Source organism: Thermobia domestica, chromosome 9 (assembly GCF_964235325.1).
Source record: "Thermobia domestica chromosome 9, izTheDome1.hap1.1, whole genome shotgun sequence".
In the NCBI taxonomy this organism is placed as follows: Eukaryota; Metazoa; Arthropoda; class Insecta; order Zygentoma; family Lepismatidae; genus Thermobia; species Thermobia domestica.
The window spans coordinates 162,500,488-162,506,829 of record NC_137462.1 but is presented as its reverse complement, the minus strand read 5'-3'; the positions used below and the strand labels follow the sequence as shown (position 1 = coordinate 162,506,829).

The window sequence follows — 6,342 nt, the reverse complement described above, 5'->3', positions numbered from 1 at the left end:
CCAATACTATATGTATAATCGAGAAATGTATATTTGTGGAAAATTTTATAGGGAAAGAATTATAAGCACGTAAAGTAGAATGAGTAAAACAAATGGACAAGAAAGTTTTATTTTCGTTTTATTGTTCTTATTTACTGCTCTTTTGACATGAAATTTGCCACATACATGTCTTTGCCGATTATGCACATACCAACATTATAAGAAATACAGGGCGAATTCGTTATCAAATTTTATTCCTACAACAACATATTTATAGACATGCGACAATAATTTTGGACATGGGTGTACGTTTGTGGTGGACGAACACCGTGTGCGTAGATTTTCTCAGGGTTCTACCGTTCCCCTCCACTTTCTTCAATTTATTATTTAATTCATTCTCATCATCACCGTCTCCTTTAGGCTGCCCCGCATAACCGTGGGACAAAACTCAAAGATTTTATTTAAATATGATTTCGCTGTTCATTTAATCAGAAATCTTGGGGGGAAAAGTGGGGAACAATTAGGAAGACGTGTGTAGAAGACCACTACGTTGCAGAATTATGACCAGGTCATTAGAGTATGACGTCATTCATCAGCACTGCGGAAGGAAAGGGTTGATTGCTCAGAGGTAGAACGTTGCCTTTTGGTGCGACGGATCTTTGGTTCAATCTCCGGCCTTATGAGTTTATGATGGACAATATCATATTCGTGAGGGTTTTTCCGTTCTCATGCCACTAATTCCTTCATAATCATTCACTATCATTAGTCATCCGTGTATCTTAACATTAACCCTAGGAAGACTAAACTATAATTGGTCACGTGAAAGACTAAGGGGGGTCAATTTTGCTCGTGGTTGTAAATTCCAATTTTAACCCTACTAATGTATTTTAAAGTTATTTAATGACTGCTACTAATAAATGTGAGTTGTAAAATTATTTTAAGACTTGTGAAATTTTATTTTAATAGGAAATATTACAAGTCCCAGTACAGACTACTACCGCATTTGGTTAGCAGACATGAAGTAGCTTGAAATACATTAGCCTGTGTAGACAAGTTACTATACTAAACCTGAGAGTATTACGTTTGCTCAATGTATAAAAGTAGATTATGTTAATTTAGTTATCCATTCAAAGAATAGATAAGTTTACATGATCCTTTCAAAGTAAAACTGTACTCCTCTTAACATTTCTAAGTTGCTAAAAAAAAAAAAAAAATGTACTTAGTCTCCTGCGCTAAAAAAAAAAAAACTACCACAATAATGTGCTTTCTAATAAAACTAAATTTAAGTTTAGATTACAGAAGAAAATACAAAAAAATTCAAAGGTTGTAAAATTCATTTGTTCGGGCAAAGAGAAAAAGAAAGTGCGGGCAAATTTGACCCACCTTCGTCTTTCTATGGTTAAGGACATAACAGCGGGGTTATGAATAACGGGACCTACAGCTTAAAGTGAGATCCGAACCACTACTAGTTTGCACTCGAGAGATATTGTTCTTCATTTGAACTCGAAACCAGAATCCCTTGATAACAAAGTCGATAAATCCACAGACCCATCATCCACGAAGGTCAACTGATAGAAATACGTTGCAGTGATCTTGCATACTTGTGAATATTTTAGGAGCCACTTAAGAACCAAAAGGGAAAGAACTGCAAAATGGAATCACTCTATAGTTATACACATTAAATCAACGGACAATTTTAAAAGACTATATAGTACAGAAGATCTAATTTAGTCAGTCAGAAACATAGGCTTAATTTAATTTGCTAATCAATACAGGAAGTGACTAATAGTTCTGGACCATTCATACTATCTTTCTAAATAAAACTTATTATTATTATTATTAACAAACCAGTCAAACCTAATAGAAATCTCTGTTTCGTCGATCTACTTTCCAATGTTATAAATTTAGACACTTAATCAGCTTCTGTGGAAAAGTTTTGTTGACCGTCTGCTAGTGTGAAAGCGCACTACAGGCAGTTCGGCGGGAACTCCAAACTTGATAAAATAAAATCACAATTAAAGAGACAAGTTAAAAAAGTATTTTTCACGAATCCCACCCAAACTCAACTTGTGGACTATCATGCCTTCGACAAGGAAAATTCAAGCTTAACCAATGCTGAAGGAGTAGACTGCTGAATAATTTATGATGTAATGGCAAATTATTTGCAGAACTAGTTGACATATGACCTCTAGTTTGAGCGAGTTGCGTTCATTTCTCGAGATTGCGACCTTGTTCAATCGAATCATCAGCCTCAAATTATCTTTACTCTTAAAAAAAGGGGGTAACGGTTACTCCACTTTAATCTAAGGTAAACGTATTAAAAAAAAAAAAACTGGTGTAAAGCAAACATTCCGGTTTAAGTGAAAAAAAGTTAAAAAAAAAAACGGTTTTGGCCAATCCTGAAAAATAGCGTTATTTCTTTATTACATCCGTTCAGATTGCAAATATTTTTCTGAGATTTTAGATCCAGACTTCATTCACCTGGTAGAAAAAAAAAGTAAACAAAAGCACTAAAATCAATTAAGAGACAGAAGTTACTGTTTTTAGAGGATAAAAAGATAAAAATGTAAGCAACGAAAAACCTAGTTTTCTTCAAACTTACACCCTCGACTTCTTAGCTTACAAACTTCAAACTAATATGCCAACTTATTTTCGCGTAATAATCCATTTTGAATTATTATTAATATCTAATAAGTAATTTTTCGAAATTCATCGTTCTTTTCCCCTAAACCCAAAAGTCCATACCCGATCGAACCTTTCCTTGCACTTATTGTAAAGCGATGAAATGAGCGATATCACTTAATCTAAGATTGATGAAGTGTACCTTAGAATAAGTAATTGTTACTAAATAAAGTCGGACATAAGTATTTATATTCTTCAATTTTGCCCCCACCCTCCGAATAAATATGGAAGAACATAAGGAACGAAAGATAAGCATGATGCATTCTAAAATGAGTGAAATGTCCAGGCTTGCTTGCTGCATTTAAATATCATCCGTACCTATTCTTGGGGAAGCCACATCAGTTAAAATTTTTAGTGTATCGGTGAAAGCTAAAACAAGAAAGCTTAGGCAATGTATTAATTCAAAGCAGTTTTCTCCTCGATTGTAGAGATAAAACGTAATTTTCATTACTTTAGCGGACGGCTCTCCAAATTTAAATCGATTTTGTTGATTTTTTCACTAGATTTCGGGCACTACTTTACAAACGCTTCACGAACCACAGCTGAGCGAGCGGAGGGGATTAGAAGCCCCGTAGGACTCGTTTTTTCCCCTTATCTTTTAAGTTACACACGATTGGCATTGCAGCCATTGTAGACTGTCATTTTCCAAAACTTAACATACAAATACTAGCATTTCGTTCCTTGCTTGTATTCAACCGCCTTCCGCCCTGGCAAATAGCTCCACCATAACATACTTACTTTCCCATGTATACTCATTTGCACATACAATTTATTGAGTTTAAAACACTTACATTATCATTTAACTACCTTCATTATTAATATGGGGTTAACTTTAGCAGATGGCTCTACCTAATTAAATAAATTATTTTAATTTGTTTAGACTTCATAAATCGTATCTGTTATATAGAATCCTACGAAATGGAAAATTAAGCATATTATGGTGGATCTAATTGACAAGGCGGTAGGCAGACGAATACAAGCAAGGAATGAGATGGCAGTAAGTACATATGAAGCTTTGGAAAATGACCGTCTGCAATGGTTGCAATGCCAAACGCGTGTAACTTAAAAAGTAGGGGAAAAAAACGAGCCCTGCGGGGCATCTATTCCCCTTCGCTCGCTCAGCTATGCTACGTAAAGTGTTATGTAACGGCATATTTTTTGAACTGGGGGGGGGCAATATTTTGCTTAAATTTTGTACTTTCTTGGTATATATTTTGTATTTTTTATGGTTTAGGTAGGTTAAGTTAGTTTGGGTTAGTTTAGGTTAGGCTGGGTTAAGATACTCGGGCATTACTCGAGCAGATGGTTCTACCAAATGTTCACACATTGCATTTCCCGGTTCCTTTTTGTAGAACATCCACTAAATGAGAAGCTAGTGCATAAACCACGAACCAACTTGTGCTAGGTGGCCACAAAAAAAAAAAGCACGAATGCCGTCTAACCGAGTCAGGGCAGGAGTGTAGCTGGGAGTCCCGAGCGGAGCGAGGGGATGCGTCCGTAGAGAGCAGGCGTGTCAGCGACGGAGGACATGCACATAAACGAGGAAAGTGGAAAAATACATAAAATATCCGCAATAATTTTTACATGGTGATTTTACCTGAATTCGTACTATCTTCCTATATTTTCTGTTTTTGATGATTTAGGTTAGGTTTGGTTAGTTATGTTAGTAATTACGGTTACGTAACACCAACTCATTTCTCCTGTAAACACGGTGGTTTTACCTGATTTTGGCCCCCAAGTTCCAAAATTCTCTATATGTAACAGTATTATCTCAAATCTAGTGAAAAATGACCATAAAATCGATATAAATATGGTACAGCCGTCTGCTAAAGCAATGCCTTAACAGTTATCAAGTATTCCACCTATAAATTTTTAATATGATAAAGGCGTCTGCTGAAGTTAACCCTCTAATTTTTGTACTGATATTCAGGGGTGCCCGAGGAAAATTTTCTAGGGAGGGGCCCATCTCCATGGATGCTATATTACGCCTGGTATTTAATATACATGGTTTCCTATATTACGTATACATTTTCGTGAGCCAAAGGGGGCCCGGGCCCCACCCCCTCCCCTTCGGGCGCCTATGCTAATACTAATTGTCAAGAGCCATCACTGACTTTAAAGAATCCAATGGCTAAATATGGTATACATTATACGGATGAACACACTTAAAAAAAAGAAAACAACATAAAAGGTATAAACATAAAATTCCATCCATATTTGAAAAGTAATGAAGTAATACTATCGTAAAAGCGCTCAGCGCACCAGTCTAAAATAAAAATCACCTTTTTATTTTGTAACTGAAACTAAAGTAGGGCTTACTATTACATTTCATACACATAGCTTACCTTTGTTTACCTTTTGGAACAAATCAAGCGCCAAATCTCAGACTACTCACCAATCCTACAGATGGCTCCATTTGCAAAACAATCTACAAACGTCAAGCGTTTTGAATCAAGCTTGAAATATGCTTAGTAGAAAGTTGATAAATTCAAGCTTGTTTTCAAGTTAAAAACAAGCTAAAATAAACGTTGATTGTCGCTTGTCGCATTCAAGCTTCTTTTCAAGTTAAAAACAAGCTAAAATAAACGTTGATTGTCGCTTGTCGCATCAACTGTACATTGCTAAGCCAAAATCAAGGGAAAGCGACCCTTGATTTAAGCTTACATGCTATCTGGGAGCAAAGCATCAATATGTTGTTCGTGAATGTGTTATGAACAAACATTAAGAGGTGATTGCTCACGTCAAAATTAGGAAAGAAGTTTATGTAGATTCGGAGCGAAGGTTGTCCAAAAGCTTGGAAAAATATATTGCAGCAAGCGTTATTGTGTACATGGGGAACAACGGAGCTAATGGTACTTAGCACACCCGATTTCCCGCCGGTGCATTCCGTGTTGACTGCTATCAAGGCTTACTTTTTGCCTACTTTGGATCAACCTAAAAGTCCGTGCATATGTGGGAATTCTGGTGGAGCCATGTCTGAAAATTATGCCCTGTATCTTATCCCTTGCATATTCCTGACATATCTATTTTTAGAAGTGTGACTTCCTTCAGACCAATATAGACCTCTACTTCAAGCTTTCCCACGTATTCTTCTTTTTTCTCCATATTATAATGTTTACATTATTATCTTTTTATAAGTTAAGAAAATACGCTATGGATCTACACTTTTGTACTTTCTAATAAATAAATGAATGAAAATAACGCTTGTTACAATGGATTTTTCGCGCTTTTGCGCGAATCTATGCACTTTTACCCACAGTTTTATATGCATTTTTTCTTATTTTGATGTGAGGAATTATCGGTATAGTTCATTAACATCCTGTATATGTAGCTCCTTATTTATACCTATCTAGCATGTCTAATATGTTAATGTACTCTTGAAGATAATAGCGTAATAAGTAGGGAAATGGTCGTGGATAAATAAGTATTCTTCTTGTTCACCTCAACCCACCATAGGTTGGTGGGCAACATGGAAATTTTAAAACCTCTCTCTCTCTTGGGAAAGCTGTTCTATACTTTGATAAGGTCTCTTCTTCATAACTGCATCTAAATATTCTATCCTTGGTCTTCCTCTTCTTTAAATAAATAAATAAACATAGCCTTTATTCCAAAACAAAGCGTTGTTTTATTGGAAAATAAATTAACAGTCAAGCCCTGTATGAAGAAAATATTCATCTTACT

At 35.6% G+C, this 6,342-nt stretch overlaps 1 protein-coding gene across 4 annotated transcripts in view; it reads right to left on the bottom strand.

Moving 5' to 3' along the window:
* Positions 1–6,262, bottom strand: part of LOC145695158 (uncharacterized) — a 14,247-nt gene extending 7,985 nt beyond the window's left edge. Inside the window, exon 1 of one of the 4 annotated variants that reach the window (XM_081772103.1) lies at positions 5,007–6,262. The gene's annotated coding sequence lies outside the window, so the exon portion shown is untranslated. The other 3 variants (XM_081772104.1, XM_081772105.1, XM_081772102.1) reach the window with 3 other exon arrangements.
* Between the last annotated feature and the right edge of the window lie 80 nt (positions 6,263–6,342).